The sequence below is a fragment of the Suricata suricatta genome, chromosome 9 (genome assembly GCF_006229205.1).
Source record: "Suricata suricatta isolate VVHF042 chromosome 9, meerkat_22Aug2017_6uvM2_HiC, whole genome shotgun sequence".
NCBI lineage: Eukaryota > Metazoa > Chordata > Mammalia > Carnivora > Herpestidae > Suricata > Suricata suricatta.
The window spans coordinates 130335918-130356026 of record NC_043708.1 but is presented as its reverse complement, the minus strand read 5'-3'; the positions used below and the strand labels follow the sequence as shown (position 1 = coordinate 130356026).

Genomic DNA, 20109 nt, shown 5'->3' with positions numbered 1-20109 from the left:
ACTCCAATGAACACCCACCTAAGGGCTCAGGGAAATGGGGGTCTCTTCTCTCCAAAAAAAATAGGGTGAAAAAAGCCCCAAATCCTGCATTCCTGCAGTCCCCTATTTTGGTTTCACGCTCTTGTGTGCATGGGGACACAATGAGGTCTATTCCCATGCCCAAGAGGGCACAGCATTGAATAGCAGGCTTTTGCTGATCCCACCAACACCAAGGATCTCTCCCATCACCATTTCTGTCTTCTACAGCCATCCTTTACATACCAAACATCACCTCCTCAGAGTGGCCAAGTCCCTGAGTGTCCTTGTGTAACACCCAGGGTGGTGCTTCATACACAGTAAATGTGTAAGTGAAAATATTGCTAAGCCTGGGGCTCTGGTAGTATTTTAATGTCCCTGGGGAGCTGGCAGTATCATCCTTCACTGTCAGGCTGATGGACTCTTATTGGGAAAAATATCTGATAAAATTACAATTGATGCTACCAAGCCCTAGGCAGGTAGACCCCAGTTAATGCATGCAGCTTCCATTATGGAGGCATCAGTCATCGTTGGCTGAAATGCAAAGATCAGGGGCGTCTGGGTGACTTAGTCACTTAGGGTCCAATATCGGCTCAGGTCATGATCTCATGGTCTGTGAATTTGAGCCCCACGTCGGGCTCTGTGCTGACAGCTCAGAGCCTGGAGCCTGCTTCTGATTCTGTGTCTCCCTCTCTCTGCCCATACCCTGCTCAGTCTCTCTCTCTTTCTTAAAAATGAATAAACACTTCTTTTTAAAAAAATGAGAAGATATGCAAAGATCAAAAGAAGCTCTTGTATAGGAGGAGAAAGAGCTTTCTGGCAAGCTGGTGTCAGAAGCTGAGTTGTAACCATAAGCAGGTGAGCCAGTCCCCCAGGAAGAGGGAAAGACAAAGCAGGAAGAGGGCCCATTGTGTGGTTTAATCAATGACATCTTGTGTGAAGGGCTGGGGAGAAGTTTGAGAAAAGTGTGTAATCAGAAGAGAATGATGTCCAGAAGGGGATGAAAGGGACACATTGGGTTGAACTCTGATTTTCTCTGTAAATGTGCTGCTTGGTTTGGGGAAAACAAAACATATCGAGAGTCTCTCGGGACTCAACCTAACACGTGTAAGAGTAAATTGGAGCCTCACCTCCAGAGTCCTGGGCACTGAGCTCAGGACTGTCTGAGTTATGACACGGGAAGTTTTGTGGAATTTTTAGCTGTTGTTGGTATTACTATGATGATAGACCTTTTTTCCTCACTGACTCTGGGGAAGGTATTATAAAGAATCATGGACATTTTCTCTCGAAGCCATCACTGCTGAAAAGAGCCCCCAGAAACCAGAGTCCTGGACAGAGGCAGATACCCATCAAGGCCACAGTCATGAGCGTGTGGCCAGTAGGGTTTGGCAAGGCTCTGCTCTCAGCAAAACTGTGCTTACAGATAGTGATTCATGGGTGCCGCCTAGAAATTCTTAATAATTTCATCATTGAATTTGTGTGATATGCATGGAGCTCAGTAGGGTAATGGAGCATGCGCCAGAGGCTGGAAGCCTCACCCCCTCCCTGACAAGGGTCTCTGCTGCCTTGATAGGCTCAGGGAGGGATGAGCTCAGCAGCTGTGCACCGAGACAAGGGGCAGGGCCTGGGCACCTGCTAAGGTCAGCGCTCACTCCTTGGGCAGCCCTGCGATGAAGGGGACACAAAATTAAATAGCAAAAAAAAAAAACACAAAAAACAAAAAACAAAAACAACCCAAAACCCAAAAAACCCAAATCAACCAAAAACAAAACAAAAAAAAAAAACCCAAAAACTAAAAAAAAGCCCAAAAAACAAAAACACCATGACGCCAAGTTGAAGGGACAGATACCCAAAGAAGGAAAAAACAGCTTCTCCCCACTTTGGGGGGACAAGAGGCCCCATTTTCATTTTATTTCCTTTTCACTGTCACCAGTTCCCACGCTCGGTCTTTGGGCACCACGCGGAAAGGTTCAGGGCCATTCCTCTCATGGACTTTGAGACACGAGCTTCCAACGGCAGGCTCCTAGAAAGGGAAAAGCAGAGTGTGGACATCAGAGTCTGCACTCAATGGTTGCCTTTGACTATTTGTTGTCACATGTGTACTATGTTTCAGGTAATGGGTAACTACTCATCCTTTTTAGGGACCTGACAATGTTCCATATGAAGAGGAAACACCTGAAACCACAGCTTGAGATACGACTGAACGTTCAGACTTGGGATTATATCCTTCTAATTCCCTTGATTAGCTTTGGTTTACAGGTCCGTTAACTCGGTGTCAGGTGAGATTTTCTTGTGGTCTGTTTCACCTTGGACATCAACCATTCTAATACAATCTTGTGCTATGTATTAGATTACAGTCTTCTTTTTTAATGTGACTATTTTCTCTGCAAGCTTTCCATCAGCCCTAGGTGACAGGGAGGATAACTTTAATACTGGCTGTTTTATGTGGACACACACTACGGCATACAGAATATGCTAGTGTTTTATTTATCCTATAGCGATGGATAGGTAACAGTTGAGGTATTCTCTCAGGATACACACTCCAGAGGTAATTAGTATTTGAATGAATTTAACCAGAAACTCACATTCTAGGGGAAGCTATTCCAAGCTTTCACCTATCCTTAGAACAATTGCTGATTAGCATGAATGATGTTAGAAATGAGCTATCTCAGTTATGTAGACCCACTGGAAATAATTCTAGAGAAACAACCTCCCTTCCACATATGAATTATGAGACTAGGGTCCCAGTCAGGCAATAACTATTGAAGTGGTACTCTGGTCAAAGGACTCCAGCAAATTCTATGCCCGCGTTCCCTTAGGACATAATTTCTTGTTCTCTTTAGCTCACAGTGGTAAATAGTTTTTACATTATAACCTAAAACACACACATGCACACTGAAAGGAAAAGTTTCGGGGCTCTTGGATAGCTCAGTCAGGTAAACGTCTAATTCTTGATTTGGGCTCAGGTCATGATCTCTTGGTTCTTGGGGTTCGAGTCCCACATTGAGTTCTGTGCTGACAGCATAGAACCTGCTTGGAATTCTCTCTCTGCCCCTCCCCCACGAGCACTTGCTGTTTCTCTCAAAATAAATCAATAAACTTAAAAATAAAAGGGAAAGTTTCCAGACAAAAGACTTCTTACCCTCACTTTATGTAATGCATTCTATTATTTCCTATCTGATTCAATTCTACGATGTTTCGTTTTGTTAATTGCTGGTTGCAATCAACTCCGTTTACTTCACAACACCCTAGTGGGATGCAGACAACAGTTCTAAAAACCCTAGCCCACAGAGCTAGCTGTATCCTGCCACTAGACTATTGTTGCAAATGCCATAGTGAGACTTTCCTGCAAGGTACTCGTTAGAGGGCCTGACAGGGCTAGGAGCGAAGGAGTTGTGGAGTTACAGGACAGATGGCCATCTGTTTCTGGGTGTGATGGAGTTAAGAATATTTGTGTGTGCACCCAAATGTGGTCTGGGACTTGTTTGCATTGTAACATATGGCCAGGTGGTGAACAGGCTGGAGAGGACACTTCTCTCCAACCTACGTTCTCTTACCTACGTTCAACCACTGGACGTTACCAATAACTGCCGGGGAGGACCTAGCAGTGATGGATAACTACATTGGTTTAGGTCAATTTGCAAGTACAGTAAAACCCAGAGTGTCCCACAAGAGGAGCAAACATTTCTAATACCTTTTAACGTGATAAACGAGAGATGTCTTGTGATACAAGTCGTACATGATGCTGAATGTCACAGGATCACAACTAAGCCAACGGTTCTTGAAGTGTGCTTTGATATACAAGTGCTTTGGATTACAAGCCTGTTTCTGGAATGACTTATGCTCACAAACCAAGGTTTTACTGTGTTCCATTTAAAAATAAAAGTGTACTAGGCATTGTGGTGGGTTGCATGGTGGCACCCCCATGATTACAAACTTATTTGGGAAAAGCATCTTTGCAAATGTCATTAAGTTAAGGATCTAGAGATGAGATCATCCCAAATTATCTAGGTGAGCCCTAAATCCAGTAATAAGTGTCGTTACAAGAGAAAGACAGAGGGAGATTGGAGACGGAGGAGGAGAGGGGGCCACGTGAAGATGGAAGTGGAGATTGGTGGCACAGAACCACAAGCCAAGGATGGCCTGGAGCCACCAGGAGCTTCAAGAGGTGAAGATGGGATTCTACCCTAGGGCCTCAGAGAAAATGTGGCTTATTGAAACCTTGATTTTGGACCTCTGAGCTTGAGAACTGTGAGAAAAGAAATTTCTATTGTTTTCAGCTACAAGCATGTGGAGATTTGTTAAGGAGCCCTAGGAAACCAATATAGATGTTACATTGACTAAGACTACAGACGTCTCTTTGATAATTCTGTCAGTTACCCACCCCAGGAAGAATCACCTCCCCCCGGAACAAAGGAGCAAAGATCAGTTATGTATCCTTTTTGCTAGCTGATGTGGAATCAGCTCTCAGGAAAATATTACATCTTGTCTGATCCAAAATATTTCAAACCATCACTCATAGCCTCTGATGGTATTTATGGCTCCACATTCTTGATAGCAACCATATAAAATTTATTTCAAAAAATGTGATGGGCATTCTTTACACACACAGGGTGAGCAAACTTTTTCGAGAACTACCAAGCAGAGGATAGGACCAGGTCATTGCTTCTAGGAGATTTTATTTCTTTAAGTAAAGGTGAATGCCCCGGGTGGGCATTGTCAAAGGGTGGAAATGCTATCCCCATGTCAATAAAGAAACAGAGGCAGCCTATATACCTCAGGGTGTAAAAGTTCAGATGTCCTTCTAAGGCAAAACAGCTAACATCCTGTTACAAACAACATGAAAGGAAAGAAGTGAAGAAACAAAACACCAGAGACCTAATAATTACTTGAGAACATCAGCGTACGTCAGCGAATCAGAATCCTCAATATAGATCTTATTAACTTTTTAAAAATCCTTGATGTCCAGTTACAATCCTAGAAAACAGGGCTTTAGAAAGAATTCTTCTGATGCAACTGTTTCACTCCCACAAACCACCAAAGAGCAAATTTCAGGCACAGTGTGACCCAGGTGTATGTTGCAAGGCCAAAAGATGATGGAAATGGAGATCGTTGGATTTACCTTTGAAGGTGACTGTGAGAGGGTAAGTTGATCATTTCTACTGAATCATTAAATCAGAAAGTTTGCAAAATATCCTGATCATTGCATATGCAAATTAGCTTTGAGAACATCAACATGCAATTGTCTCTGGAATCTAATAAAGCAAAAGTTTTAGTCCTGCCCAGCAGCATTTATTTATTAGGGCCAACATGAAACATAAACATCATGTTTAAGAAGAATTTACATGACATGAGAGTTGTTAGAGGTGTGATAGTATTATCACGACCTTATTAGTAAGTGCTGTGGACATTTTTTGAGTACTCTATTAGTCAGTTTCATTTCATTGGCTTCTTCTTAATAATTTTTTAATGTTTATTTATTTTTGAGAGACAGATCATGAGTAGATGAGGGACAGAGAGAGAGGGAGACACAGAATCTGAAGCACGCTCCAGGCTCTGAGCTGTCAGCACAAAGCCCGATGTGGGGCTCGAACCCATGAACCGTGAGATAATGACCTGAGTCAAAGTGGACGCTTAACCAACTAAGCCCCTCAGGTGCCCCTGAATTCTCCTTGAAATCTTTTTAAACCTGGAAAACAACTTAATTTATGAGTAGGGCTTAAAACATGAGCGGACCTTATTCTATCTCAGCCATCTATGTGGAAAAAGAAACTCCCCCTGCTGCCGCCCTTTACAGGCACTTACTCAGTTCCTGGGGACAGACTCAGATGGGGCTGGCCTGGGTCACACGACCATCTGTGCATCAGTCACTGTGGAGTCTGGGGGGCTGTGGTCCTCTGACAAGCAGAGTGCTGGGCGGCTATGTGGTGGGGGTGGGGAAGGGTTGCTTCTCCAAAGCAAAGGTGGTTATGCTATTATCAGAGGGAGTAAAGCACAGGGCTATTCAGAAAAACAGGAGTTCACACATACACTCAATTACATCCACAGATGTGTTTAAACAAACTGAAAAAAATACTGGGAGAAAGTGTAGCCATGTGTGTGTTAGCCGCTGTTCTGGTTGATGGGATTACGGGGATATATAAACATGCCTGGCTTACTACAAGATGCCAGCCTTTACCACGTGATCTTTTTGGAAACAAAAGTGTTTCAGCTTCACCGACACTGGCTTTGTTACTATACATGAAAGTTTTGGAAATATAAACCTTTGGTTGAGCCGGTGGGGGTAAGAATTCCGTGCAGAGAACTGTGGATGCTCTGTGAATCTCCCGAGGAGTCCACAAGCCGCTGGGGAATGGATTCCTTTGAATGGTGTGATGTAAATAAATGGTCAACCAGTGACGGGGGAAGGACAGCAGGGGGCGCCATGTAGGGACCAATGCCCTGACAGCGTTCGGGGCTGAGAATTTGCTCCCTCTCTCTTCTCCTTCCGGCTCCCAGCTTACCCTGAACAGGGGTGCATCTTTTCCCCCTATGGTACTGTTCATTCTCCATCCTGGATTCCACATTTGTTGTGACTAATTCACCCATTCAAGCTCAGTTGGGAAGGTTAAACCCTCTTCCTCTGACAAGGAATCCTTTAAGTCACATGATCCTCCTACCCATGAGAAGGAAGAACAGTCGTGTACAATTGCAATTACAATTACAAACGACTCTAAAAGCTATCATTTCTAAGCATTGATCACATGCACACATGATTTCACCGAGTTCAGTAAGTTCTGGGTTACTGTTCCAAATTTCAGATGAGTAGTTGTGTTATGAAAAGGTTATACTGATGTTGAAAAGACCACCAAAAGCTGAATTGAAGGCAAACTTTAATTACAGCCGGACCAAACCTGAACTCCAGATGGTAAGGAGCAGAGAATGGCCCCGAACAAAGGTTACAGTGTGATTATATAGACATACATGGGATACCATGATAGCCAATTACATTGTGACCCATCGGGATCACCAGTTTTGACGAGAACTTATCAATTTAGTTCTTTGTTCTTCTAGGATGACCAATCATAGTGGGACAGTGACTAAGCAATTTTTCTGTAGGCGTGGCCTTGATCAGACTATAGAAAAGGGGTGGGGGAACGGTTTGCAACAAATCATGCAGTATGTTCCTTGAGTTAACCCATTACATTTCAGAAGAAGTTAACCCATTACATTCCATAAGAAGTTTAATCCATTACATTTCATAAGATATTTAACTCATTACATTCTATGAGCTAACCTACAACAATATAACTTGTGACAAGGCACATTGCTTGTAAATGGCTATCCTGGGAATTCGAATGTGAGCCAGATTCTAAGCCCATGATCCTGCAAAGGGATGGGCTAATGTTGCTTGTTGGGGAAGGTTATTGAGAGGATGTGATTGCCAGTGGATGCATGAGCCGGAGCCCAGCAATGAAAGGCTCCTCATTTCCTCCCCTGTCCTTGGAATGTACACTTTGTTGGCTTCCCTGCTCCCAGAAGCTGCTGCAAGGATGTAGCCTTGAGAGAGTGATGCGGATTTGAGACCATCTGGACTGTGTACATGATTGAAAATAGTTAAGGTCTCTGTATAAATTTTTAAAATTTGGTGGGCAAATGAGAAGATCTACTCATTTTGAGGCCACCCAAGACAAGCCTTGTATGCAAACTCCCTTGCTTATGAAACCTGCCACCTTCCTGTCTGGAGTGGCCTGCTTCTCTCGTTGGTCTCTTTCTGACCTCTGAGAATGGGCGCCAGTTTCAGGTTCTATGTGGGAAGCTCTGAAGGATGTCACAAACCCCACTGCCACTATCTTTAGTAAGACATCTCCACCTGAACCATTATCTTATTATCTGGAAAGTCAGGATATTTCTAAATCCTGCCCAGCCTATTCTGTGGTCTCTTGGAAAGTTCTATGAGAAAGATCTTTGTGCATTATAAGTCACATTGCATATGTGGTGTTTAATAGATTTAGCCTCTAAGAGGCTGGAGTTGGGGAGGCACATCTGGTGAAGTTCGAGGACAAGGAACTTTGAGGTTTGCACACCTGACACAGAGGCATACAGTGATGAAATGTACACACAGAGCCTGTGTGTCGGCAAGAGACGGGATGGGGTCCCAGTAAGATATGGTGAAGGTCCTGGTTGGCCCATTACTGAGGGGTTTCCTGAAACAGGGGACTTTCTGTGCTAAAACTGGAGTTCTGAAAAAACCACAATGAAGTGGTTGCTTTGGTAAAGGTAAAAATAACTTCTTAACAAGAAGTGTGTATGAACTGGCCACTTAAGAGCAGCATGGAAAATTGTCCCATAGTGGTTGGGCTCTGAGGACATGGCAGCATTGGTGAATTTTCTGCAGCAGTGAAAGATCAGTGAACCACCAATTCTTCCCCAAACTCATAGCACTCTGGAAGTGAACGCTTCCCTTTCCCCAGGCTAACAGGCACGTGGTGGTCCATTCCCTCCATAACACCCAGTCTTCTCCAGGAAGAAGAGGAGAGCCCTGCCAAGAGTTAAGAGCCAAGAATGAAGGTATTTTGCAGTTTACACTAAGCCTTGCTTTCCAATGATGCCCCTCTAACTCCTTCTTTGCTTAGAAGGCTGTCTTTCCAGGGTGTTCCTTAGTCTTCTGACTAGTGAGCTCTTGAACTCTCCCCGCTTTATGTACAGTCAGGGCTGAATGTCCTGGATGGACCTGAATTCAGAAAGAATCTGCCTCATGTCTCTTTGCCCCCACCAAGAGGATTCCTGTTGGAAAACCCTGAAACCTTGTATCTTTTCAAAATAATTGAATACATGGGAAGGGCTTAAAACAGTGTCTGGAAGCTAGTAAGTGCTCGGTAAGTACTAGTGTTTTTCCTTTTTACCCAACCTACGTGCTTTTGCCCTAAGATTGTATTCTCATCAGTTTTCTGTAGAAAATGAGGTCTAAAGCTTCCCTTCCCTTTCTTTCCCTTGGTGTAGTAGAGGAAGCCTAAACTTTGGAAGTATATGATTATCTCCAATATTATGTAAGTCCCATACATTTGGTTTCCTAGTCGGCTAAACTAGGCTCGGAATCAACTAAGGAGGGTTCAAAGAGATGATGCATGACAACTCCATCCTTTGGAACCTCCCCCCATAACTTATACTCTATCTATCTAGCACTGATCCCCCTGACTGATTTTATGTTTGGCCCTAGACTGTGAGTCTCTTGAACTAAAGGATTGTGTCTTTCCCATTTCCAGGGCTTACCCCGCTACCTGTTATAAAAGGAAAAATCAATGCATGTCCACTGAAATGATGGCAGTTAGCACAATACTTGGCTTTTCCTTCATGATCAGTGGATTATAATTTCATTCCTAAGATTACAGAGCTTGTTAGTATGCATGGGGACTGATCTTGACATTTTTTTTCTACAACTGATTAGTAAAGTTGCCTTTGAAGGAACATTATGGAGAAAATGATTATAAAATGTCTTTAGTCATGAGCAGAAATAGCACTTAAATAGAAGTTACATTACACATTTGAACTACCTTTCTGTTTTCCAAATTAAGGCTGCTGTAGAACATCCATTGTATTTCCTCTTCAGTTTTCAGTTCCAATACATTTTAGATGAGGTGGAAACTTTTAGGACATAGTCATCAATATTTCTTGATAAGAATCCTGCCTTATGTAATTAAACTGCCCTCTCTTGCTAATTTGTGTGCATCCGTATAATATCCCTTTCTTCCAATTAAACACATCACTCATGGATGAAGCCAAGAAGAGTGAAAAGGGACAGGACCTAGAAGCATTCAAATTGGACATTTCCCCTGAGTTAAGGCCTTTTTGTTTCTTTACATCTTGGCAAGTGGTCACTTTTGCTGGGCTAGCTGCTATCCATTGGGAGCCGATTTGATGGGTAACATACTTTTTTATTTGCACATGTCACCAATGCAATACAGAAACATTTTTAAAACTAGGGAAGAAGCACAAACAGCCCACTTTTCCCAGCACAAGATTGTAGTCTAGAGTTACTCATCTCAGATAAAACCAACTTTCTGCAGCAGCTTCAAATGAGGCAAATAATGCTTGGATTGTGACTGTCTATTCCACTAATGTGAAATTAGAAGAAGATATTGAGTCAACTTCTATTTCTGCAACATGAAGTGGAAATCCTTCTCGTGCAACTTTAGAAATTCAGACACCCAACTCCAAGACATGAAACTGATGGATCATGGTCAAAATCTGAGATGGAACATGTACACAAGTGGAAACATTTTCCAGAAGAATTTGAAATAGCAAAATATAGCATGCTTTTAATTCAATACTAACTGCCTTGTAAGTCTGAGCAATCGATTCTCATCAGCCTCCCTATACTGAAGTTTATTTTTCCATCTTGACTCTCTCAGTTATTCTGTTTCTAATTTAATGAAGACCGATCTCCCAGTCTTTATTTCATTAATGTTGGCCTTTTGTGAGTGATTGAAACATAATGGTGGTGATAATATGCAGAGTTTAATATGGGAGGGAAAGAGCTAATTACATATGTTATCAAAGGAAGCCAGGAAGGACCTGGAGAAAAGATACAATAAATCTCTGAGTCACACATCATAGCATGAAGTATGAGACTTGCAAGGAGGATCTGTATGGTTGATGTCAAGGTCTCAGCTGGAAAATCTTGCTGAGACTTTTACCAAACGTTTGCCTGCATTGTTTCCTTCTGGTCTCTCAAATAAATTGTTAGATGACTTTTGAAAAAGATTAATGATGCAAGTGTTGTACTCCAAATAGAAGGACTGTGTAGTCACTAACTGGCTGGAACTCTTAACAATACCATGAGATTGGCCGAAGGAAGAGTCAACCTTAGGCAGGCAATCTGTGTGAACTGTGTTCTGGAACCTTCCCTATACTAGACTCCCACCCACTCTCCACCTCCCATTACATTTTCCGGTCATATCCTCCATTAATACTCAGGTGTAAATCCACTCACCAGATATGAGGCAGTCTCAGAGATTCACACCAATAATTCCATTTCACCAGGAGAAAAATGAAACCAGAGTTTATGAGTTTGGAACAGAATATACAACCAGTAAGTGCCAGAATTACATTTGTTGACTTTTCCTTTGTAATCAATGTCAACAGTTCTAAGAATTATTATAATTTTCAACATTAGCAGAAATGTTGAAGAAGCTAGAATAACAGTGAATGGGCCAGTCAGAAATATAGTCATGCCCCATCAAAGAGAGAAATTTCTCATGTCTGGTCCAATATGACTTGTGGGGGCAGGGCTCAGTACCATGTGGTCATTCAAGGTTCCAGACACCTGCTATTATTTGTCTCCATTATCTCTTAGAGCCATATCATCCTCTGAAGTCAGCCTGTAGATGGGAAAAGGCATCTAGGAAAAGAGGGAACACGGAGAAGACTCACCAGCCTGAACCACACATCACTTCTGTGGCTGTTCCATCATCAAAAACTCATCACATGGCTATGTCTAGATGTCAGGGGCCTGGAAAAGTTTGTCTAGCAATATGCCTATGAAGACAAAGAGAGCACAGATTCTGGAAGGTTTTTGCAGTCTTGGTCAGTCCCAGTGGTAGCCTCCATAAATGTAGATATTGTTATTGTTAAGCTCACATCACTGGGTCAAGGTTCTGAGGTTTCTACGGTGCACCTTGGGGAGAAGAGCAAAGTCTAAAGTTTCCTTCTAGTCTGTCTTGCTACCCGAAGCCTTCACAGACCTGATGGTGATACAGCCTCTTGGTCACTCTACACAGTGGCCATCTAGGAACAGGAGACCCAGAGAAACAATGCTAAGGCCACCCTAGAGCTGCTGGTCTCTGAGAGAAGAGAAAAGAACAAACAAAACAAAACAAAACAAAAAACTAATTCTGACCTGTTTGTTTTAAGGTCTAAGGGATTTCTTAATATTGCCAACTTTTTTTTTTTAATGTATTATGAAAATATCTTGTTCTGGGTCCCCTGCTTTTTAGCTGTGAGACTTTGGCATGTTATTTGAATTTGATAAGTCTTTATTTTTCCATCTATGAAATGAAGGTAATAGTTGTTCTACATCAGAGGGTCTTTCTGAGGATGAATTGAGATGATGCATGGGTGTGCGGTAGTGATGTGTTAGGTGCAAGGGGCTGCCTTCCTCATCTTCATCCTCCTCGTCCTCCTTCTCTTTATCTTAACGTGATTACCATTCCTATTACCATCTATCATCACATCTAACAAATTTTGTCTCTTTGATTTTCCTTCCGGCCAAGGGAACCAGCATGATGTGGTTGGAAAAGTCAGGACTTTGGAGTTAGTAAATTTGGATTCACCCTGACTCTGACACTTGCTCACTGAGTGTGGGACCTTGGGCAACTCCCTTGACTTCTCTGTGTGTGATTCTTCACCTGGAAAAGAAGGCCATGAATCCTAAGAGTAAAAGGTTGTGAAGATTTTGGTAAACCATTCATTGCTGTGGTTGGAATAAAGTGGAAGCTCATTTCCTTGTCCTTCATGAGAATTCTCTGGGACTAAAGAATTTAGCAAGCTACAGCTCCCAGGGATCTCCAAAGAATTGACATACACTCAAATAATATTTTTATTGACAAATGTTTTATTTATGTATTTATTTTGCTTTTATTAGTAAGTCCAATAATTAAGTGTGAAAGGTCTAGGATCTGAACATATGAAATGCTTATAAGCCCTTGTTGTCTAAGAATGAAAAATGAATGAGTGAGGGAAGAAAAATGGAGCTCTTGATCCTGGGAAATTTAATTTATGGCACATGATGGCAGATTTTGAGTTAGTGTTAAAATCAAGCTGGTCTATTTTTTTCTTTACTCTTTACTTCTAATCCTTTTCTCAGAAAACACCTGATCTCTTGAAAAAGGACTAATTTACTTTTTAAAAAATATTTCTTGGGGGATGCTTGGGTGGCTCAGTCAGTTGAGTGTTTGACTCTTGATTTCGTCTCAGGTCATGATCCCAGGTTTGTGGGATCGAGCCCTCCATCAGGCTCCTCACTCACTGTGCTGGAGCCTGATTAAGATTCTCTCTCTTTCTCTCTCTCTCCCTCTCGCTCTTACTCTCACTCTCGCTTTTGCTCTCACTCTCGCTCCCTCTGACTCATGCTCTCACTCTCTCTAAAATGAGTAAAACAAAACAAAAAAAAAGAGTATTTCTTGGGCACCTGAGAGGCTCAGGTGGTTAGGCATACAATTTTCCACCTCAGCTCAGGTCTTGATTTCAGAGTTGTGAGTTCGAGGCCTGAGTTGGTCTCCACACTGGACGTGGAGCCTATTTAAAAATTGTTTTCTTACTGTGATAAAATATATAGTACAAAATTTGCCATGTTAATTGAATAAGTCGGTAGCAGTAAGTACACTGACAATATTGTTCAACCATCACTATTTTCAAAGCTTTTCCAGCACCACAAACAGAAACTCTGTATCCATTAGCAATAACTCCCATTGTTGACTCCTCCCTCCCCCCTAAGCCCTGGTAATGTCTCATAAACTTTCTGTTGCTATGATTTTGCCTCTGCTAGATATTTTACATAAGTAGAATCATTTTCTTTATCTATTCATCTGTCAATGGTCACTTGGTTTATTTCTACCTTAAGCTATCATGAACAATGCTTCAATGAACATGGGTAAATAAGTATCTGAGGGAGTTCCTGATTTCAATTCTTTGAGGCATATACCTAGGCATAAGGTTGCTGGATGATATGGTTATTCTATATCTAACTTTTGTAGGAACTGCTAAATTACTGTCCATTGTGGTTGTACCATTTTCATTCCCACTAACAATGTTGGGGCATTCTGGTTTCTCCACGTCTACATCAACATATTATTCACTGATTATTTTTATTATAGCTATTCTAGTAGGTGTGATATGGTATCTCATAGTTTTGAATTCCATTTCTCAAATGGCTAGTGTGTTGAGCACTTTTTCATGGGCTTATTGGCTATTTGCATATATTCTTTAGAAGAATGTCTATTCAAGTCCCTTGCTCACTTTTGGATTTTTTTTCTTTTCCTTTTTTTTTTCTTAGGACAAATTAATTTTAAATAAGCTTTCAGTTCATAGTAATTGGGTCTAAATGAAGTATATCTTCAAACTTATTTAATTTTGTTTATTTGATCTGTCAGATTTGGAGAAAGATGTTTCAAATGTTCCCACCTTAATTACAGTTTTGTAGAATCCTTGTACTTCTAACAGCTTTGCCTTACACATTTTAATGAAAGGTTGTTTGATGCTTCGGGGTTCATTGTGGTTTTGAGATCTTGGTGAAATATACTTTGATGAATTTAAAATATTTCTCTTTTCTTTTTGAACCCAGTTTACTTCAATTTTACCTTGCTTAATGTTGCATTGCTCACATTTAATATTTGTTTATATTAGTTTGAAGTATTTTGATCAGCTAATTTTGCATCAAATTTGGCATCAAATTACTTTATGTATATTTCTATGAACAGCTTATGGTGGGATTTTATTTTTATCCAATCGAAGAGAATTTTCTTTTATTTATTTATTTTGATATATAGAGAGAGCTTGAGCAGGGGAGGGGCAGGAAAGAGAATCCCAACCAGGCTCCATGCTGTCAGCACTAAGCCTGACCCAAGGCTCAAACCCATGAACTGTCAGAGCAGGACCTTAGCCAAATTCAAGAGTCGACCGCTTAACCAACTGATCCACCCAGGTGCCCTGAGAATTTGTTTTTTAAACTCTGTTGTCATTATTGGTGTGTTAGATATTTTTCTTGCTGCCTTTTGTGTGTGTGTGTGTGTGTGTGTGTGTGTGTGTGTGAAACTTAAGTTTCATCCTTTTTCTACTTATTGACTTTCTAAATATTTAAGTTCCCTTTGTTTTACTTTTTCTCTTAAGGTTCTTAAGGTTTACAGCCTATTACTTTTCATTCTACTAGTGGGTACCCTTAGTTTTTTCCAAACACAGTGCTATCACAGCACTGCCACCCTGTCTTAACTGAGTCCTCCTTCTCTGTCATTAGTAGGGGTGAACACTTTATCTTGTTCACAGGTCTATCCTCAGCACCTCGCTAGGTCGTACTGGAGGGCCAGGAATCTGTATTTTTAAAACTCTTTCTTTATGTAACACTGACAGAAACACTTATTCTAGAGCCAGAGACAATAGGAAGGATGTGTCAGCAGAATGAATTTTAGTAAACACAGCTGGGGGTTAGCCCTGGGGCCATCTTCCTACATATCAGGGCAAGAACAGTTTCTTGGATTTTTTTTCTTTATTTTTGAGAGAGAGAGAGAGACAGAGACAGAGTGTGGGGAGAGGCAGAGAGAGAGGGAGACACAGACCCTGAACAGGGCTCCAGGCTCTGAGTTGTCAGCACAGAGCCTGACATGAGCTGCAAACTCAGGGAGACACGAGATCATGACCTGAGCCAAAGTGAGGCATTTAATCAACTGAGCAACCCAGGTGCCCTGGGGCAAGAACAGTTTCTTTTCTTTTCATTTTTAAAATTTTTAAATGTTTTATTTATTTTTGAGAGAGTGAGAGAGACAGCATGAACAGGGGAGGGTCAGAGAGAGAGGGAGACATAGAATTCAAAGACAGGCTCCAGGCTCTGAGCTGTCAGCCCAGAGCCTGATGCGGGGCTCGAACACATGAATTGTGAGATCATGACCTGAGCTGAAGTTGGACGCTCAACTGACAGAGCCACCCAGGTGCCCCAAGAACAGTTTTAAGGAAGCAATTTTATCTCAGCTCTTCAGAGATTTACCCTGTACAGAGAAATTTCATGCCCTTGGGCAGTTGCTGGAGGTCTGTGAGGAAACTGAGCTCCATAGCCGTGCACTGAGGGACAGTGTAAGGACGCAGGTCTGAATCAAACTGACTCCACGACAGGCTTCAAGTTTCCCCTCTGACGTTGGAGACCTAGGTGTCGGTTTCTCAGAATCATTAGACAATAGAAGGGCACACATTGCCCAAGGAAGGAGGGACAACCCCTGTAACACCCAGTCAGGAAAGGCCAGCTAATACGTTTAACATTTCTAAGGGCAGGCCTAAAGATAGACGCTATAGATAATCGCTTATTGCTTAAGGCTTGTCACGCCCTACGTGAGGGTCCTGGGTCCACTCTGTAATTGGTCAATACTCTACTGCCAATAATAATAAGTGATAGTGATTAGGTCACTACCTGTGTCACAATTTCCTGTAACTCCCCCTTCCCAAACCCCATAAAAAGCCCTTCCCCGCCTTTGTTCGGGGCTCTCAGCATGGATCCACCACGCCGGTGAAGTCTGTGAGCCCGAGCTTATAAGCCCATAATAATAACAAAGCCCTTTGCTTTTGCATGCGTGACTCGGTCTCCCCGGTGGTCTCTGGTTTGGGGGAAGATATTGAAATCTTGGGCATAACAACAGAATCTGCCTGTGTCCTCTTACTGCTGCTGAATACGGTAGCCCATGTTTGGAGAATGCATTTAAACCTTCAGAAAGCACAACCGAGGCCAGAAGTCATGGTGCTTTTTAGATCATTCTCAAGTGTCTCTGAGACACAGAGGAAGCATATTTACGCCCGTTAGTTCTCACCCCTGTCCTTAGTCATCTCTGGCACCGAGGGGGAGAGCCAGACACCCGGGAGACCAATTGTGGCAGAGCCTGGGAACCTGCTTCATGAAGCTGTGCATCCTCTGCGCTTGTGCAAGAGGGCCTCGCTCTCAGTCACTTACCCACAGTGGCAGAGAGAATTTGTGGCAAGGATCCCTGAAATCGAGATCTCTCGTGGCTTACTTGCCACTCTGGGAGGTCTCCTTACTCCTAAGATGTGCCACAGGGATCGAGTATGTGTAGGTGGGTGCAGAAGGGGGTGCGGTTGACAGGAGGACATGGTGAGGTGGGCAGAGGGGCACACTGAGCCCAGAGGGTCCCTTCTTAAAGACAGTCTCACTCAGACGAACTGCCGAAGCCTGTGGTGCACCAAAAGAGGCTTTCTTGCCTGCTTTGAAAGCCTGCTGCTATCTCCGGGGTCTCTTTTAGAATTGCGATTAACAACGGGCATGGATTTCAAGTGATTGAAATTGCGGTATTTGCGTTCAAGACTACAGTGGATTTCAGTATTGGGTTTGGAGCCGGTTGGGTGTAATTAGATACCAGGGTGGGGCAGTACCTTTGGGTTTAATTTCACATCAGAACCCTAGCCTCGTTTCCTCTCTTAAGAAACCTATCCATTGATGAGGGAGCATAAGGCAAGCTGACAGGCTGCAAATATTCTCCCCTTCCAACCCCCATGGGGGATATGTGTGATATTCCTCTGGCACTCCTGGCTGCCGAAGAACAAAGGAAAGGGAAAAAACAAAGGGTTAATTGATAGAGGTCACAGTCCTGGAGGACCTAAGTCTCCATCACTCCTCCTTAGTGATGTGGGAAAGAAAGGCAGAAGGAAATGGCAGATAGAACTCAATTTTCTTATAACCTGCAGCCCATTGGCAAATACTTGAGGGAAGCAGAGTAACATGTTTTTCCAGGAACTTTTTAGTGTCTTTTTGATGCATTGCTAGAGAGAAAAACAACCCTAGCTTGACAATAGCCAGGCCTCCAGTATCCTGGGAGTTTTCTTTAGCAAATGAAAATCTCACTGGAAACTTCCCCTGGATTTTACTTCCCCCAACTCCATAGTCTATAACCAGTCTCTCCTCATGATCCTGGGGCAGCTCTCTCTGCCCAAGGGTCCTGTCCCTGTGCTTCAATAAAATCCCATTTATGCACCAAAGATGTCTTTGAGAATTCTTTCTTGGCCATTGGTGCTGGACCCCACGAACTCCACTGTCACCCCCCAAAACCTTACCATCTGTAATGGGAAATGTTTTAATTGCCTCCTCTTCATCCCAGTGGTGAGGGGGATTTCTGCTCCGGGGTTGTGGGGGTGGTTGGACACGAACATATGAGATTGACAGTGACTCTTTAGTTGGATGTGCTCTCAGCCCTGGAAAAGACACCACACGCCATGCAGGGCCATGCAAGGATTGTTCTGTGGAGCGGCGTGAACAACCATGGGTGGAGACAGGGAGGTTTTGTAGGATGAAGAGATGAGGCATCTCTTGGTTCCTGCAGGGGAATGGGATCAGCTTGTTTGAGTAATTCTCCGGGACAGTAGGAAACAAAAGCCCATACTCAAGAATAAGTGGGTCCCTTGTGTAAGAGTTACCTTAAGATGGCTACCGAGCTGTCATTTGGCTGTGGGTCGGGGGAGAGCTCCCTGCACCAACAACCCTCACCAGCAGACCTGGAATGTCCCGCGCTGTTTGAAAATAGCCAATCATGAAGCTCCAGCTTCCCCTCAGCCCGACAAAGGAGGCAACCAATGCCACCCTGCCATGGCCCAAAAATGTCCTTACTTGGTAATCTGCCCTCCCGAGGCCAAACCCGGAACTCTTTCACCCATAAAACACCTCGCCCTCCTATACTTGGCACGACTTCCCTGACTCAACCCCTACTCGAGTCACAGAACCTCTCCCGGGGGCCACAGACCCCAAAAAAGGCTTTCTTGGCTCCACAACTTGGTCTCTCTCTTTCCTCTCGTCTCTGCCTCCACATATTAAATCTTACACCTTGAATAGGGAAGGTTGTTGGCTAGAAGACTTCATCCGTGGGAACAGAGTGGGGGTGGGGAGAATTTGCTGTTACACCCCTTGGGACCTTCCCATTTTTGCCAGATGTCAACATCAAACCTTAATCTCAGGTCTGACATCATATTACAACACCACTATGCAACTCCAAGAAAGATCATTCTTTAAATGTTTATTTTTGAGAGAGACAGAGAGGAAGGAGGGAGAGGAAGAGAAGGAGCATGTGCGAGGGGCGGGGGAGGGGCAGAAACAGCGAGGGGAACAGAGGATCCAAAGCAGGTTCTAAAGTGACAGGAGAGACCCCAATGTGGGGCTCATATTCACAAACTGAGCTCATAACTTGGGCCAAAGTCAGACACTCAACCGACTGAACTACCCAGGTGCCCCCAAGAAAGATCATTCTCTTCATTGTCTTTAGAACAGAACCTAGGCACTCCTGGGCACCCTGATTATAGGATATAAAGTGCAGGTAATGGTGGCATTTCTTAGCTGTGATAAACCTGCTAATCCTTTGGGTTTTTAATGTTGCTCTATTACCTAATTTTTTTAATTGATGTACAATTGGCATATAGCATTGTATAACTTTAAGGTATATAATGTGTTGATATAATGCATTTATATATTCAATATGATTACCACTGAGGCATGAGCTAGTACCTCTCTCACATCACATAATTATCATTACTTTTTTGTGGTGAAAATAGTTAAGATCTAGTCTCTTAGCAACTTTGAAGTTTATTCTATAGGTTTGTTGACTACAAATGCATTAGATGCATTAGATCTCCAGAATTTATCTACTAACTATAACTTTACACTTTTAATATCTCACCTATTCTTCACCACCCCTCAACAACCCAGCCCCAGGTTACCACCGCTCTGCTTTCTCCTGCTTTTTTTTTTTTTTTTACGCATTTGGTTTTTATGGATTCCATGTGTAAGCGATATCACATAGTATCCGTCTTTCTCTTTCTGACTTATCTCACTTAGCACAGGGCTCTCCAGATCCATCCATGTTGTTGCAAATGACAGGATATCCTTTCTTGTGGCTGAATAATATTCCATTATATACATATACCACGTTTCCTTTATCCATTCATCCATTGTTGGACGCTTAGGTTGTTTTTGGATCTTGGCTATCGTGAATTTGCAGTATCTACTGCTTAGGTACTGTTTTATTTAAGAGGAAGAAGAACCAGAAAATGTCTGCTGCTTTACTTACTTGGAGATGTGTTAGAGAGAATGGTACTCACGGTGTGGTCCCCAAGCCTGCGACATCAGCATTACCTGGGAGATTGGTTAGAAATGCAAATTAGTTGTCTCTACCCTAGAAACACTGCTGTCTGAACCCTGGGAAAAGGCCCAGAATGTGTGTTTAAATAAGCCCTCCCAGCGATTCTCCTATTCTTACAGACTCACGACAATTATACTCAATCTAAGTAGAAAGGAGAGAGCAGTAAGGAGGGGAAAAAAAAAGGTGAATAAAGGCCAAATAGTTCTGCACTTTCCCTAGCTCA

General features: G+C 42.7%; 1 long non-coding RNA gene across 1 annotated transcript; it reads right to left on the bottom strand.

Moving 5' to 3' along the window:
• Positions 1–1977: 1977 nt before the first annotated feature.
• Positions 1978–19879, bottom strand: LOC115301059. Its single transcript, XR_003912959.1, has 3 exons — positions 19815–19879; positions 17815–18074; positions 1978–2038 (listed from the first exon to the last, which is right to left on the bottom strand). It is a non-coding gene; the product is annotated as an uncharacterized LOC115301059 (long non-coding RNA).
• Positions 19880–20109: the final 230 nt, after the last annotated feature.